Consider the following 18,902-nt stretch of genomic DNA (forward strand, 5'->3'; position numbering starts at 1 on the left):
GCTGAAACGCTGTGGACACATATTATAATGCATTTTTATTGGTTTATGTATAATGCATTATCAAAATAAACCCATATGTATTGTAATCATAACTTGCTGTGCTATTCATAACAACATTTATGGTCGTATTCCACCAATGATGACAAATGTGTAATTTACGAATGAAGCTTCGCCATAGAAATTGAACATTGAATAAAAAAATTAAAATGTGGAAAGAGCATCAGTTGAAATATTTTAAAACATTCTCATCGGAATAAATTGAATGATACAATAATTATACGACTAAATAATGTATGTATGCCTAAAAAATAATATAAAAATAGGATTTCTGAATAAATTTCTTTTTTTCAGTTTCGAACACACCCCGTAAAAAGCCATTTTTATTTGCTGCCATACAAATGAAACACAAATTTCTGCATAATTCGAAAACTAATCAAGCTCAGTTTGGGATGTGAGGGTTTCTGGGTATGAGAAATGTTTCTATAATGGTTTGACACCCCTCCCTCCTTTGGAATGGAGAGGGGGTCCCAAAAAATATTACACATATTTCACCCAAAAATATTCCGACCAAACATGACAATTGAAAATTTTCGGAAAACTCTGAAGGAAAAAGGGAAAATTCGGAAAATTAAATACCCATATGTTCTACAATAACATAGTGACAAGTGCTGGTACCCCATTTGATGTTTGCGCTAGCGAAATTGATCTTTGTTCGAAACTGGAAATGGATTTCAATGTGATGAAACGCACTCCTATATCTTCTTCTATCTATACAAAAAAAGGATCGCCGGATGTGTTGGTAAAAGCAGAACTCGAGGAAGGAATTGTCCGATATAGGGCTGTCTTTATTCTATCACAAAATCATCTGAAAATAATCTGATATTTTAATGATGAATTTTGTTAGAAATACTAGGAATTTTATAGTAAAAAGTAAATTCAACGGGGACGAATAGAAGATCTATCAATGAACAGTTCTGCGATTGGACCCATGAACTTGCTCATAGTAAGAAAACGTGAATGTTTGAAGGTATTGATAACAAAAAACAAATTTTGGGCGGAACGGAGTTTTCCGGGTCAGCTAGTTTTTTTTATATTTTTTCTCGACAGTTGAGGATATTTTAGATAACATATCCAAAAATGTGTTCTTTTTCGTTTTTAAATTATGATTTTTCAAATTTAACCGATGGTTCAAAAAATCATTTTTCTCCTTTTTTCCAAAAATGACGTTTTTCAAAAATTAATAACTTTTGAACCGATTCAGATAATCGACATAGTTAATTTAAGTCAATAATTTCACACTTGCAAAAAATATTTTTTTTATTTATAAAAAATAGATACAATTATTAATCACGAAAATAAAATTATTTTTTTTCGCAAGTGCAATATTTTTCCAAAAAATTCTAGGTTTTAATTTGATATATCGATCATCTGAATCTCTCTAGCATTTCAAATGTTGTGTAATTTTGAGAATAGGAAAAAGGGGAAGAAATTAATATTCCGAACTATCGGTTAACTTTAAAAAATTATAACTCAAAAAAGAAAAAAAAGAGCATATCTAACTTTGAGTAAAAATGTAAATGTGTAAAAAATACTCAGTTTTCAAGAAAAAAATATAGAAAAATATAACGCCGTTGGACCCGAAACCATGCACACTATAAAAACGGATACAATCAAGAATTACGAAAACAAAATTCAAATTTCTTGCAAGTTTTATATTTTTTTATTCTAAAAAAGACTAGCTAATTGACTTCAATTTGATGTATCGATCATCTGAATCGGCTTAGTGGTTCTAAAGTTATGAGTTTTTGATAAATGTCGTTTTTAGGAAAAAGTCGTTTAGGAAAAAATCGAATCACCCAAAAAAAATACAGCTTCAATGTTTTACCATAACGAAAACAAGTTACCAATTTTCACAAAAATCTGAAAACCACTATATCAGTTGGCATGGAATGGCTGAAGTAAAACTGCAATAATTCACAAATTTCAAAGGTCGCGTTTTTCTTGTTGTTTTTCATGTCTTTTAGTGCGGCCATAATAATAATCATAACTTTACAACCATTGAGTTGATTTCAAAAATCGTCATATCAAATGAAATCTTACTCTTCTATGAATCAACTTCAATCTGTCATTCAAACAAACTCAAAAATTAAATACTACAGAAAAACTTTAATTATAAAGCTTAGAGAATTTGCGACTTAATTTTCCACAATTCGCTCTTTCACACCAAATTTTTATCTTGTCGCAATTTTAAACCTCTCAAATTGAATTGTCAAAATGGTAGGTCAAAGAACGAAAAGCAGGAAAAATTAACAAATAATGGGGGGTAAATAATAAAGCAAAGGTAATCATGGATTTTTAATAACCATCTCAGAAAAATATTGAAAAAAAAATCCTTTTTTAATTTCTCTTTCAAATTTTGATAAAATTGCACTGAATAGTTAAACAAGAGCAATATTAATATTTGAATAAACTTATGTAATTATAAACATGTTTATATAAACCTTCCAATCTTCTCATTCTTCATTAAAGACCTTGCGTCAAGACAGCTAAATATCCTACACTCGCAAATCAAGTGTGCCTGAAAAAATTATATTCTTCACGTAAACAAGTGATGAAAATGTGGACACTTTTTAGCCAGTGAATTGTATGGAGTTCCACTGCTGTGCTCGTATGGTTTAGAAATGTCAATGAAAACTACAGAATAGTCTTTCCCGTAGTGGAAAATACTGAGTCTTCTATACCGACAGCATGTGCCAGCACTTTCATTCAAATTGAAAATCGAGACGAATCTGCTCGACTCGTCATCTGGCGAGGAATCGCACTCCGTTGTTTCCACGTGTCGCGCTGTGCATTTTGGTCCAGTTTGGTCACGAAAGTGCCGAATCTTCGTGGCCCATTCTGCTTTATAAACAGTGCGATTTTGCAGTTTTTCCTGCGGCTTTATGGCAGACTTACTTTCATTTTTCGCGAAGGTAAATCCAGATCGCTTTTGCTCGTGTGAAACGCGGTTGCGGTACCAGAATGTAACTTCGCGCCAAATTTTCTCGACAGCCGGCATACGCATGCGCCAGGGAAATTGTATGCAAGTCGCGCGAAGTTTCGTCCGCCGATACGAGATTCATGTATATGCCATCATCATTAGTGCTCTTCAGTCGTTCGTCGAAGCGTTCCGGAAGCGGTCGGTTTTTCCGCTCGTGTGCTGCGATTGAGAGCGTTTTTCAGCACCAATATTGAGGATACAAAAAAAAAGGCTCGGCGGTCTCGACCATTCTAGCCACGGCCACGGCCGTCCAGAGGTGTGTTTCGTTGGTTGGCGGGTACATGGAATGTGGTGGAATGTGGCGCTAGTATAGCTTTCTGACGTATGATTGGGTAGTGTTTTTGACAATAGCAGTGGGTGGGATAGTCATCGCAGCATTTCTATTGTGCCCGTCTCTCATGGGGTATGATACTGACAGCCTAGTCAATTTGGCGTGAATACTCCGAAGCAGCTGTGTGCAAGATATTACTGTTGACACCGGCTCCTCTCGAGTGAGCTTTCGCTGGGCAAATATGGAAACGGAGGGAGTGTGAATGGTTTTCTTCGAAGTGATATAACCTCTCGAGTGGTGGATTGCAGGCAGTGATCGATTTCCCAACGTCTTGTGCTTGCTACGTGGGTGCGTGGATGGTTGGAATTGAAACTGGAGCGAGGCCGGTCGAGACGTGACCTTCCCGTCCTGCTGCGCTGGGATGGGTGTGGGTTGCCCAGCCAGGGTCAATTCATTTGGAAGTGTGAAAGTTCATGCCTGATGGCACACTAGATATGAGGAAAATTCCAGTGCAAAAGGAAGCCAATCAATGTTACCCCGTAATCTGATACACACTTTGTGAAAGTGAGTGAAAAAAAAGTTCACCCGAAAGAGGATGAAAAAAAATCAGAAACGTGTAGCGTGGAGCATAAATTGAAAAGTTTACCCGAGTGTTGCTAATTTGGGATTTGTGATTGTTCCGTTGGAGAATCAACAGCAGTGGTGAACTGAAGAGGAGAAACTTTTTCTTCCCTTTCGGTTCGCGTGATTGATGAAGACGGGAAGTTCCCGGGGCATGGAATCAGGCTCTGGCGAAATTGAAAAGATCGTCGAAACTCGAGCTCAGCGGCGCTTGGGACTAAGGTTGCCCGGGAAGAGGAAACGCCGCAACAGTGCGCCGGAAGAAGTAAGTGCTTCAGCGCGGGAGAGCGAAACTCAAAAATACATGTATTTCCGATGGATTATTCACACGGGTGTGGGAGTTAACGGAGCAAAGTTTTCCTCGTATGGCTTGGCTTGCCAGCCTCGGAGCGCGGCGATGGCACACGAAGCAGTGTGTCTGACACGTGGATTGTACATTTGGGAGTCCTCGAGAAAAAGCTATTGTAAAATAGCGCTATTTAGAAGAGATTCCTTCTGTGCTAACGGCCTAAAACAGATACGGAAAAAAACTTTGGATAGTATATTTTATTGGTTAAGTTGTTCACTAACATTCGAACTGCGGAACGAAATCGCTCGGCAACAGGGTTTATGGGTATTGTCTTTATTGTTTCGATCGTTTGCTATGAGCAGCCGTAAAACTTTATGTCCCTCGGTTGGGTGGATCGGTATTGACAGGGCACTGTAATTTATGGGATAGTTTCACTAACTATTAGAGGAAATAGATATAAAAATTGCTGAGTCGAATTCGTCACTGTCGCATTCAACGTTTTGAGGATTGTAGCGAGTCACGAAGATTAAATGAAACCATATAAATCTTTTTTTTTAATTTTTATTATTGAAGGTGAACAAGTCAGGCAGAACTTTTCCACTGTGATTTATAATTCTTGTGCAAGAAATGTCGATAATATTTAACGCTCTTTTAATAAGTTCTTACGTGAAAATATAAAAACAAATTATTATGAAACGAATTATTACAACATATTAGAGGAACTTGAAAAAAGTTTGGTTTTTCCTGAACTTTAGTGTCTAATCTATAATAACATTTCTTTAAAAGTATTGTTCATCGCCATCCATAACAATTTAAAAAAGGGGCCTTTCCAGGGCCTTACAATTTCACTTCAATCGTTACTCAACATTTTTCATAATGAAGCGAGATCATCAAATCGTCAAATGAAAATGAAAGGTTCTGATGTCGAATGAAAGTGTCTTATTTCGAATGAAAATTTCGTTGGAGCTCGAACCGTATTCACTGAAACTGATGAAAATTGACGATGTGAAAGCATATGCAGTATGCCAGCAGACGTAATCGGATAAGCGCAGGTTGTAGGACTAAGATGCATACCTCTTTTAATTGCACTTTTGACGTAGAACTACGTCTTTCATTGAGGGTGCCAAACCAGAAAACAGGTCACGTTTTTATGAAATAAAGTTAACGTTAATAACTATTTTTGCCGCGAATGGATTTTGGCAATTTACATACCAAATGGTTCGGAAATTCCCTAAGATTTGTTTGATATGCTACACATTACAATCCCATAGTCTGTATATGGTTTAAATTGATGAAAATTGGAAGCATTCCCATTTCCTCATACATTTGTTCTGTCCATTTGTGTGCTTTCCCGAACAGAGCTGTCAATAACGAGCAACTTATCGACGAGCAACGAATGGATTATCGTAAGTTATAAAGTCTCCGTGAATAAAGGAAAAGAAGAAGAACGAAGGGGAATATTTGCCTAGAGTATAAACAGTGGATCTCGCTGAGGCAAACGTTCATTCTTCGTGAGGAAATCGACTGAACAACATCGTTGCTGGGCGAGCTGGACGGCGAGGGATCGAATGCCTGAGGGAGGAGGAGTAATATTATGGATAAAGTAAAGTTATCCAAGGGCCTTTTTGAAAGTTAGAGACGAATGAACTGAATAAGTTTAAAGTCTCAAGCAAGGAAGGAAGGCAAACTTTCAGTATCGTTCTGTATTCAAAGCAATGAATATCGCTTATTCTTCCTTGTTTGCGTCTTGTCTTCGTTTCGGATTGAGCAGTGGACGCGACCAAATTACTCACTCACTGATGTCTCGTGTATTGCAATCATTACATCATACTGACACCATTGCATTAAAGTTCTGAGCTACATAATTGTGTGGGGAATCATCAAGCTAGGCTATCGTTAGCTCACCAATAAAATAAATGTTCTATTTTGTCAGTGATTTGGTTTCGCTTGCCAGTAGCAATACTTTCCCCACTAAGGATGACAGCTGCGCTTTTCTCGAGCATGAATTGTTCTGCGAGCACAAGAATGAATCATCAAACAATTATCGTCAAATGATTCTAAAATAATAAAAAAAAAACATTTCAGGGCGACCAAACTGGTAGAATGGTTATTTCAAAATTTTTGTAGCATTATAAAATAATATCCGCTTTTATAAACAAGCGACTTGAATTAAACTACAGGGTAGTTCTACGCCAACAATGCGGTCGTGTCTTGAACACAACCTCCTATAATTTTTTTTGAAAGACGGTTGATAAATGAAATCGAATCAAACTTTCAATTGAAAGCAGTGATCGTCCTTTCACCAGTGAAGATGTAAGAGGCATACAGCCTATTCAAATGATAATGGACAGGGCAGTTTCAATCGTCAAGTGAAAACGTCTGCTTTCAAAATCAAAGGAAACGACAGTAGATCGAAAACGGAATTGAAGAATCTATATTTAAGTATGCGTAGTGAATATACACAATCAAAATTGAAATTGGCCGAAGAGAAAGGAAGAAGCAAAACAGTCATTTTCTTCTTTTAGTTTCGAAATTGTCAAGCCCGGGTCCTTCTTCCATTGAAGGGGATGCTTCTTCTTCGAATTTGACGTCACCATCCGATGGCTTCAATGATTTGATTGATTGTATCTTCAATTAGGATCTTGTATTTTTCGAAGCCTTTTGTCATGTTGAATTATTGCAGTACACACCTCATTGAAGATTTCTTCGTGAATTTTTAGTTGTTCCCATTTATATATATTGCTGCTTTTTTTTAACGCTCCATTCGAAAAACAAATCTCAATCGTCATTTTCAGAGCGATGTAGTGTAAACGTACTCACAGAAACAAATGAAAACGGTGAGGTGATATGTTGTATGGTTGGGCATCAAGAGTAATCAGTTTCCGGCGACGGTGGTGTAGTGGTAAGCGTGACTACTATGCTCTCCCATTCGAAACAAGACAGTTGTATTATTTGATAAGTTCGGTTTTTACTTTTCAGACGGGTTTTGTTCCCGAAACAGACCAAACAAAGTATGAAATTGTTGTCGGTATTCATTTTCGTTTGCGTGTATCTGTATTTTATTTGTTTGTCAATATCTAAAAATGAATTTATGTTGAAAATCTTGAGCGTCGTTGATCGTAGGTTAGTCAAAACGAACCATGGTCGATGCCACGTTCAAATTGTTCTGCACGGAAAACAATGTTCTGTGTTTGGTGGGATAAGAAGGTTGTCATCTATAATGAAATTCTTGAATCTCGCAGATTATTTAAAACTGAACGTTATAAGTGATCAAGATTTCCGTGAAAAATGATCAGAATACCAAAAAGTTGAAAGGTTGTGTTAGAGACACCACCGTAGGATTACATCAGATTATTTATTGCATGTTCGTATCAGATATCTTTACAAACTTCGTAAGTTCCTTAAAAATAACTGAGCGATGAGCCTTGAAAATGGCAACTTTCAGTTTTTCAATATATTCCCGGAAGACGTTATCTACGTTTTTAAACGGTTTAATTTTGCTTGCCCTGTAACATTGTGTGTAACATGCTGGTATGTTTGTAACATGTCTGTGACGCTGTCCTACAGTAATAGAAATTTGACCCCCTTCCCGTTGATCGATTGATTTGAAATTTGCAACACACCTTTATCTCTGCAGTCACTATAAAACTGCGTATTTCATGATCTTGAAAATCCAAGATGGCGGCCGCTACAAAATGGTCGATTACATATTTTCTCAAAACCTCATCAAAATGGATTTTTCCAAACACAGTTATTTATGAAAAATGTGAATACAGGATGGCTGCCGTCACAAAATGGTGCAATATATATTTTTTTTTCAAAAAACTCATCAATATGAGTATCAAATGAAAGGGCTTGGATAGTAGAACACGGCTATTTATGAAAAATTCAAATCCAAAATGGCCGCCACCACAAAATGGCGCCATATATTTTTTTTTTTCAAAATCATATCAATATGGGTATCAAATGAAAGGGCTTGACTAGTAGACCATAGTGATTTATAAAAAAATTCAAATCCAAAATGACCACCACTACAAAACGGTGGAACGAACGGTCAATGTTTTTTTTTCAATATGGGTATCAAATGAAAGTTATATTAGAACGTAGTAGATCATGAAAAATCCAAATTCAAGATGGTCGCAGTCCTCAAATAACCAGTTACTTTTTAGAAAGGTTTCATTGAGCTTAACCTGTTTGTATGTATATTTGAGTGTCTGTGGGGTATGTACCGCGCATTTTTGCAATCCCCTCAATGTAGGTATTCAATTTAATTATTTGATTGATAGAATACAGTACATTGTAAAAATATTCCGAGTAAAATTAGATAAGAAATTTAAAAAAGTTGATGGGTTTTATTATAGAGGAATATGCTAATGATACAAATAATGTAGTAAAAACTAGGAAATAAAATAAGTAAAAAAAACTTTTTAATTAAATCGGTTTCTTTGTGATTGAATATAACAATAATACAGATAATGTACTAAAAGCCATAAAATAATTAGGCAAGTAGCCCTTAGTAGTTATCATACCTCTTCCTTCAATAATCAAGGACATTGAAGACACTAAAATAAAATCGTGGAGCACGTTGGATTTCCATTATCCGCATTTAACGGTTTCATCATATGCCCCGCGATTTCATTTTAGTCTCATCAATGTCCTTGATAAATGAAGGAAGGGGTATGATAACTGCCAACTGCTATATGCCTAATTATTTTCTAGCTTTTAGTACATTATCTGTATTATTGTTATATTTAATCACAAAGAAACCGTTTAACTTCAAAAGTTTATTTACTTATTTTATTAGTGTGTATTTTTGCAATAATTCAAAGGGTATTTCCACTTAACCTCTAACTTCAGACTTCATCCTTACCGTGGGGACTCGTAGTTAACATAAAAGTTTCTTGATTCATTTTACTGCACTGTGAAACCAATCAAGAAAACGATTAATGCAGTATTCTGGTTGGAAAATTTCGAAAAAATTAAACAAAATCATATTTCTGAAGTTTAGGCATTCAAGAGCAGAGCTTGGCTTCATCCTATTAATATCTATTTGAATTGATGCGACACGCGGACAAACTGGATAACTGATTAAAAAGAGGAACTGTTCAAACTAAGAAGAAACAAACAGCCACAGAGCAAAAACATAATAATGTCGAATCATCAGTCGATGGATAGCATCGAAAAAACTTTTTTTTCCTACGTAGAATCCAAATGCCCTCAGGAAGAAGGAAAAGGTAGTGGCTAGAGATGCTCAATACAGTTTGTGAGACGTTTGACACAACTTTTCTGCAAATACAGCATAAGTCTCCACAAAAACCAGCGAATACAAGAAGCCCCAACAGAATTTTTGTACCTTATATCAGTTTTCAACAGCTGAAAGTTTCTGAATTCGATATCATACTGATTAGATCCCGATAACTGTTCAAATTTTTGGCCACAGCAAAATGAGAAGTGATCACCCTGGGTTAGGGTTTATGAAAAGTCGATGGGCTTTCCCCCTACGGAAATGCCCGCTAGAGAGGTGAGTAAATTTTATGACCTTTTGAGTATGTTGTGAAGATACAGAACGGATACATTATTACACAGCGGTGGCCATTTAATTCATTTACGGATCATTAAACATGAACGTTTTTTCTTTCTTCGATTCCAACGTTGTTAAAGCGGCTCCCAAATATCAAGCGTCAAAGTTTTGATTTGTTTTGTCTCATAAAGTTTTCCCTCTCAATTTCTTTACTTCGAATTCATTCATTAGTGCGGCGAAACCGGAGAAAACTTGTCAGCATGTCAGCTGCAGGTCCATTGGTTGTTGAGATAACGCCCACCGAGCGCCCACACAATGTGGCACGGTATCAGATAGTATCGGTGTGGGATTATGAATGACGCTGGAAATATTCTTCCACGGGTACGTTTTGACCGATGAAACACAACCACCAATTATACATAGAACAACTCGTCTGATCTTATTTGAAGTTGAATATGCCCACAGACAAGTTACAATCGGTCGAACCCACGGCTCTGAATTAATTTTTATAATGTTCTCTTTCTCCTCGGAAAGTTTGTTCCACTGTCGCAAGCGACAGTACAACTGCTTACTCCCAGTGATAAAAGTCAAACGAACGATGAATGTGAAGTGGGGATTCAAATTGGCTCAACTCTCAACATCCAAACGGTTAAAGGGTTGATGCGCTACCCACCACAAAAACCGAGGGACAGTTCTCGGGGTTGGAAGTTGTGAGCGAGCGGATAGATAGTCACGGGATAGTCACTCTACCTTTAACGAGTTTGGTGAAACTTTCACATTAGACAGTTTGATTAGTGCCTGGGATAGGGTAACTTTCCGACGATTGGACCTTACAACTTTATATGTGCCATTAGGAGCGGTTATTGCAGTTGCTAAATTAGTTCAGCACAAAACAGTTGGCGGTGGATGTTGCAACTGAGTGAAGTTTATCTGTCCAATTACTAGTCAATATTAATTGGGAAATATGTTTAAAACGATGTGTAGTTTTGCTTTATATGGGAATTAAAGAACCAGTATGCTGTCCGAATATGAACGTTTGACGTAACCACCAAAACTCCCAGTGTTGGGAAAACGCTTGTTTTTAGCTGAATAATCATGACGGTGTACAGTTTACATAAAATAATCTGTCCATTAAATAAATATTAACTGTAAAAAGTTTGCCGGAGGGTTTTATGTGCTTTTACTAATTGAATTCAGTTGAAAAATGTATTACGTCGGTTTATGCGAGCAATGTGTTGGTTGAACGTATATTCGCAAACTTGACGTAGACTAGTATATTGCTGTTCTTACCTCACTCCTCTGTTATGATCAAAACTATGATTTTCTCCGACTGTTGAAAGTCCCAGTGATTGCTGGAAAGAAACGAATTTGGAATGAATGGTTTTCTGAATTTCCTGCAGTAGTTATACTAATTCCGAAACAGAACCTGAGAGTGAAATGGACCTGCCAACCGTGTGTCAAGACGCTTGCCAACCTGTCGATCTGGTTCGATAATCGATGTCCGATGCCTGGTTCTGGTTCGAAGCCAACTGGTACTTCTAGTCGAATAGCGGAAAAACGCAACCGTCAAGAAAAGATTTAGAAGAATTTTCGATGCAAAGCAATTTGCTACGACAAAATTGGAAGTGAGTAAAGATCCGAAATTAATTATTGATTTTGTGGATTTTCCGTAACGGAACGAAACTTGTTCATTTGACAGTATAGTAAACTTGGTCCTGTTAAACGACGGCGTGGGCAGGAAAATCAAATCAGCTCAAAGAATAATTTGTACGAGTATCAGCAAGAAGATTGAAGTAGTGTACCACAGGAGGCTTGCTGTGCTTTTTACCTGAATACATCAGATTATGATGCTTTTCATATCATATTTTTTTTTGCATGTTTTATAAAAAATCTTGATTCCAAGAACGTCATTGTGTGGCTCGACGATTGCGCAGGACAGAACAAGAATTGGAGTTTGATGGTCTTGCTATTGTGCTTACCAATTTTTCAGTAATCGAGATCCATCGAATTACTTTGAAACGTTTGGAAGCGGAACTCACTCATTTGTCGGCTGATTCATTCTACTCGTCAGCAGAACGAATTATGAAGCGTGTTCCTCGTGGAGAGGATCATAGCTTTTAAGGCTTTGTTGGGCGTGTTAAAAACACTGAAAGCACCATTGAACCACAGGTTTGTGAAATGTAATATTCAAATTTCTGCGAGTGTTGAGTTCAATTCAAAAATCAGATTTGAATTACTTTAAAAGTATGTCAAATACGACTAATATAAAACAAATTATATTCCCAACAGCCGCCTTTGAAACGAATTATCCCCATGACTACATTGAGGTTTTAAAATACTTGCTTGGTTAAGAAAAAAATGGGTGGGTTATATCTATGATATAACCGCAAGATTGACGTGGGACTAACTTGGCTTAGCAATCATTTGTTTGTATTGAATACATTTTTGATTGTATGAAACAATTTCCGAATTCAAATGCATTCAATATATTTGCTTTGTGAGTAAAAAGTTAGTATAATGTAATGTAAGGTCGATTCATGCATTGTGATAGATTATGTTCTTAGTTACAGATAAATTTATTGACAGTCCTGTTACTTTTAGTATGATGCCCAGGACAAAATATGAGAACGGAAAAATTATCAAACGATTATTTTATTTTAGGTTTCCTTCTGAAGTTTGCATCTCTCAAGTGTACGACTTCTTGAATCGCGAATTTGCTTGATTTGATGAACTTCAGGCACTCACATTCGATTTTGACATGCACGTCGAACGCATATTGTTTAATCAATAGGCGTTATCGCAGCAAATGGTTATCAGTATTTTGCCTAATCATCAAATGGTATGCGTAGAAATTCAGTGAGCAGAAGATATGAAGGCATATCCTTCAATGCAATCATGAATAACCGAGCCAAAGCGTTGTGTTCGTACCCGAAGTACCCCCGGCTTGCATGAACATTCAACTTCTACTTTTTATACTATAGAGGATTTAAGTTCATTCGCCTCTAGTCTAGTCTGCACGATTTTCCCAGGTTCCTATGTTTAGGAGATCGTGTTAAGGAAAAATATTCTAGTTAGCACAAAGGCCAGCGAGTACTAAAATACTCGCACTTTGCATTTATTCGCAAAGCCGATTTCCTCAGACACTTTGGTTTTGAAGTCTGTGTTGGGGAAAGACACTTCAGTCGGAACAAAAATACCCCCGACCTGCATGTATTTGCAGGGCCTGATTCTCGAATATACTTCACGGTGGAAACGAAATAAACGGCATGCCATTGAACTACGTTTTACGAGTTAGTGAAGTGTCGAAGATAATAATGAGTTTTCAGGCAGAATGAGCACTTTTCAAACAAAAAATCATTAATGAAAATTAACTTCTTCGTATCAAACTGGTATTCAATGTATATTCAAACTATGTTTTCTTCATGTGATATAATAATCTATATATATAAAAATGGAGTGATGTCTGTCTGTCTGTCTGATTCTTATAGACTCGGAAACTACTGAACCGATCGACATGAAAATTGGTATGTAGGGGTTTTTGGGGCCGGGGAAGGTTTTCGTGATATTTTGAGACCCCTCCCCCCTCTCTAAGGGGGGCTGCCATACAAATGAAACACAAATTTCTGCATTACTCGGAAATTAACCAAGCAAACGAAACCAAAGTTGGCATGTGAAAGTTTTAGGGTGCAATAAATGTTTCTATGATGGTTAGACAGTCCTTCCCCCACTCAAAGGGGGGGCTGCCATACAAATGAAACACAAATTTCTGCATTACTCGAGAATTAATCAAGTAAATGGGCGGGACGAAGTTTGCCGGGTTAGCTAGTCTCATATAAAAATATCATCTCAAGATAATTTTTTTTTTTTTTTTTTTTTTTTTTTATCTGTATTATAGTGATTTTCAACTCATTTGACTGGTTCGTCACTTTTACTTCCATTTTTGGAAGAATGTCGGGAGTGAGAATTGAACTCGTGACCTTCAGCGTGAGAGGCATGGATGTAACCACTACGCCAGATCGCCTCCATGAAGATAATTTGATATTATAATTATAAGTTTAGTGGGAAACTAATCTCGTATCCAGATGTCGACACCGTACCGTTGTCATCGCGGATAAGTTTCATTCCGTTTCCACCGTGAAGTGTATTCGAAGTGTATTCCAGAATCAGGCCCGCAATGTCAATTTCCCTACGCTCCATGGATTTGAAATCTGTGTTAGGGAAACACATTTCAGTCGGAACAAAAATACCCCCGACTTTCATGTACTTGCAATGTCGATTACTCCAACGGTGCTTGGTTTTGAAGTCTGTGTTAGGGAACACATTTCGGCGAGAACAAAAGCCCCCATACTTTCATGTATTTGCAATGTCGATTTCCCCAAGGCTGCATGGTTTTGATGGCTGTGTTAGGGAAACCGTGAATCGGGCCAATCAAAACGAGGCAGTTAGGGCGTTTAGATAACGCTTAACATTTTACAGTTTTTTAATTGTTTATGTAATGAAAAATAACATTTTATTAATTGCGATAGAAGCGTAGTAATATTCCCTATCAATTGATGCGCACATCTTTCCGATCCAGTAAGAAATGTTGGAGTTATAAGCATTCGGAATCTTTCATTTTTTCCTGCATGTTATGTGTTTAGGTTTTCATTTAACCCCCCATATGCTCCGGTTAGACGTAGTCCCACGTCAAAAATCTGTTGAAGGAAGTTAGCAAGGCATTGAAATATCACGGAAAGATTTGCCGGAGGGAATATGTAGGCACTGGATCAATCTACCGGGAAATAAAGGAGCTCGTAAAGGCTCTTTGAATAGTTATTTACCAACTTAGTCATGTCAAGCAAATTTTGAAATATATACATGATATGAAGAAGCATATGTAGGATGAGTGCCTTTCTTATATTTTCTTATGAATCTTATTCGTAAGCAAAACTTTGCTACGAATAAGATGGCTTTAAGAAGGGATTATTTGGAAATATAAGTAGTAAGCCTATCTACCTGGTTTGGGATAAGTGCAGATAGCAGGTCGAACTTGATAAGTCATCTAAATACGATAATCACAGTTAAAATTCATAATAATTAGTTTGTCTGATACATTAAGTTTAGTTCAGAGCGAAAAAGTCCACTTTCACCGGAACAAGCAATCTGGAATATGTACGGGTAATCTCAGTGAATATATAAACACTTGAAGTCACTGTCAATGAGCTAGCGGAACATTACAAAATTTAACATCTATATTATGAATTTTAAGGTTTCTCTTGAATATGGTTTCGGAACTTATTTCAGCCATGTCCCCGGATCCTGCCGAAATCGATTCTAAAATACTTCATGACTTTTTATTATACAAAAAAAAAACAATACATCTGACTGAAAATATCGTTAACTCTGACCTTTTTCGAACGAATTGAATCTGTTAGGAGCGACGATATTATTGCGTTAAAACGGCTGTTACGTCAAAATGATTTTTTCAAGAATTTTTTCAGAACAAACATACCATATATAGAGACGAATGAACGGAAAAAGTTTAAAGCCTCTTAAAAACAAAGAAGCAAGCATACCATGTTTATATGTATTTATCATGCACGCCACATGGTAAAGAATGTGAATTAGTAGAAAAGTGGATTCGGTGACTTTGGCGCTTACGTCAACCATGCATATTTAAGGAGTATGATACAGGCATGGATTGTGAATTTGAGAAAATATGGTGGATAGGCAAAAATAATAAGATTAAGATTAAGATTAAGATAAGAATACTTATTTAGATGCACTTGATTGCATCTAAAGTGAAAATTTGTCTAGTTTTTTTGAACTTGAATGAATTCATTCTATTAAATTCGTTTGTTTATTATTTTGGAAATTGTTTTGAAATGAAACTAACTTTGAGAATTGACGAATTCCATGCCAACTCGACATTAACAGCCATCTCACAGATTACAAAGAAACGTTGTGGGTGTTAAGCAACTTTGCACACTTGAAATATTCAAAAAATAATTAGAATACTTTTTGAGAAAGGTCGATGTTTTTTTTCTTTATGTTTTTTATGTTTAATATTTTTATTTCAATGAAATTTAAAAAAATGGTTCATTTAAAAAAAATTAAAACATAGATAATTTCCTACATAACATTCTTTAACCAATGTTAGTAGTTCTTATAGTTTTTGAGTGAGATTTATTTTGAAATGTTGAGCATTTTTCAATCATTTTTATCGAGAAATTTTTACTCAAAAACTATAAGATCTCCAAATATTGGTTGTTGATTGAAATGTAGGAATTGATTTTTGTTTTCAATCGAAAATATCATACAAATTAAAAAAAAAAACAAATATGAATGAAACAAAATTATTTTTTTTTTTTTAACCAAAATATATATTTTTATTAAGGCTCACATGGCGTCAGCCTGGCGGGGCCGGGAGTTCAATATTTCGACAATGTTTGCCTCACAGCTATGTTAGTAATATGTAACCGATTGGTCGTAAAAATCAAAGCATAATTTGATAAAAGGTATTATGATTTGATGCAATTTAGTGTGCTGGAGAGTCAAAGGCGCAAATAATGAGCTGTTTTAAAAGCCTAAAAATGGTTTATATGTATGCGAGCAGACACCTTTTTCTGTTTTCTTTTCTCATTTCATTTGGGATTGCGCCAAAAAAAGTCCAATGGGGATCGAACCAAGGTCGGCTGGAATGCAAAGCTATTTCACACGACCACGCTATCCATATAGCTGCCAGTGCTGTTACAAAGAAGCGTGATAATATTACACCTCATCACAACATGAAGTTGGAGAGTATTTTCTAAGAGGATAAAGAAGAAAATGAACGAGAATATATCTTTCTCAGTCTGGGCCGTGTATTTGGCAAACTATACGAAAAGCTTTCATATGCTTCCATTTAAATGTGTCTCCTGTTTCGCTCGCTCATATTGACTCTAGCATATTTATTATACAAATGATATACATGTACTGGGGAGTAGAATATTTTCTGTTATTTTTCAGCTCATTTAATGTAATAAATCGGGATGCCATAACTTGTGCCAAAAATTAACTTTGGGTGTACCAACAAGTCAACATACAAAAAAACCATATACACTCTGTTCAACTTCTATAAGACCACCCTGATTGGTTTTTGGTTGCAACACAAGCAGTTAGCATTTCAACAAGATACATTCATACATTGTTGAATGCTTAGAATAAAGTATATTTAACGTCAATTTCGTCCAAAATAATTGTTTGTTTATTTATTGTGCTTACATATGATAAATTCAGCTGTCAAGTTTCTATAAGACCATTTCAAAATTCATATGTATTATCAATGAAAAATTCAAAACTATTGCCTGATTTAGATGTCAATAATTGGCAACCTTGCCGTTTTGGACTAAAACCCTGGAAAATTCGTGTTGGCATACTATTTATCAATTTTTTCTGAACAGATATGTCGATTTCTCGATTCCCATTTTTCCGAAACTGCGACCATGAGCTCTTCAATCGTGGTGTACCGCTTTCCTTCAGTGTAGATTCTGCGTACAAGGATCCTCCTAAGATTTTCAACAGGATTCAAGACTGGAGAGCGAGCCAGTCAGTCCAAAAAATTAAGTTTTTTGTCCTTAATTCATTGTTTAGTTTCCTTGCTGGTACGAAAAGTAGCATTATTTTGCTGGAATGTGTATTTTTTGTGACGATACTCAGAGGATCTCAGAACATGTATGTAATCCTTGAATGATGTGAAAGCTATCCTGAGCCTTCCGGTTGCACATAATCCCGCCCAAGCCAAGCACGAGCCTGCACCAAAATTCTTGGTTGAAAAATACTGTTCCTCCTTCCGTAAATCACGCCAGTACCCGTTGAAACCATCAGGACCATCCAAAATGAACTTTTTTTTGGCAAAACTCAGACGTCTTTCGATGTAAGATGATGTAAGATTAGGAGATTTAACCTTTTTAGGCCTCTTTATGTAAGGACTTTTCACCAAAACTTGACGAATTGTCTCCCGTGAAACATTTAGATTCAAGGATTGCTTTATTTGCATATGCGATTTTTAAGTATTCGAAACTGTTCTAACTATTTCCCGATTATCCCGGTCAGGGAGCGTCGATTTACGTTACGGAGCACTCTTCTTTTTACCGTATCCTTGAGGATTCGTCAAATAATTGAGAACTACTTGATGGGATCGTCCAATCCGACGAGCAATTTCTCTAATTCCAACATTTTGTTGGTGAAATGCATCGATTTGTCCTTTTTCTCTATCCGTGAGCTCTTTTCCTTTCGGCATTTTCCAGATTTATTTATAGATGATTAAGTGATTAATCAAGCTAACTAAAAACAACGGAAAACGTAACTGAACTTAAACAAACTTGACACTTGAAAATACAAAAACATTTGTTTACGCTCAACGCTTATACACACACATATGAAAATCATATGTTATATGATAGATAATCATATGTGTATGATAGTTACCAATACAAATACATTAGAATATACATTGAAGCGTTGTTTATTTACAATTACACAAAGCAGCAAAATCATCACCTGGTCCTATAGAAGTTGGACAGAGTGTATTCAAGACTCAATAAAAGAAAGAATGTCGACGTCTCCGATAAAATTAGGATTAGTAGTATTTTTTCAAAGAAAACATGAAAAAGTGGTTGTTAGAAAAACTTTTTCCCTGTAAAAGTGTCCATCTTCCGATGTAGGATGGCTTGTTGGAAATTGTATAATTTTTCTGAGAATTAAAAAAAATACGTTTTTGAGAAAAAATACTTTCAATTTTCAAAATAATGTTTTTTAAGTGTCATTTCCTTTAAAAAAAATATGGCATTTTTGCACAAACATTTAAACATTTTCCTACATTAAATTTTTTGATCGAATTTTGTAGGTTTTATAGTTTATGAGTTATACTTTTTTGTTAAGAAAAATTAGAAAAACACTTTGGTCCTTTTCAAAAAGTAGTATGCAAAGACGCTCGAATGACCAATATGTTTACACCAACAACGTTGCACTGCTATCTGAGATGGTTCTGCCGACTTCTAAGACGAGTTGGCATGAAATTTGTCAATTAACTTTTTAGTAAAAAGTTTTAGTTGTCCTGAAAAGGGCCGTTGGATCGCGTGGATGCATTGCTTGGTATGCATCGGAGAAACTCGACATTTTTTCGATTTTCTGAGTTAAG

The 18,902-nt window shown here is 36.0% G+C and overlaps 1 protein-coding gene across 1 annotated transcript in view; it reads left to right on the top strand.

Annotated features, from left to right (window-relative positions):
• The first annotated feature begins 3,164 nt into the window (after window positions 1–3,164).
• Window positions 3,165–18,902, top strand: part of LOC129777185 (uncharacterized) — a 144,894-nt gene continuing 129,156 nt past the window's right edge. The window contains exon 1 of the mRNA XM_055783313.1: window positions 3,165–4,197. The gene's annotated coding sequence lies outside the window, so the exon portion shown is untranslated. The remainder of the gene's footprint in view (window positions 4,198–18,902) is intronic.

The sequence above is a fragment of the Toxorhynchites rutilus genome, chromosome 1, assembly GCF_029784135.1.
Source record: "Toxorhynchites rutilus septentrionalis strain SRP chromosome 1, ASM2978413v1, whole genome shotgun sequence".
Classification (NCBI taxonomy): domain Eukaryota; kingdom Metazoa; phylum Arthropoda; class Insecta; order Diptera; family Culicidae; genus Toxorhynchites; species Toxorhynchites rutilus.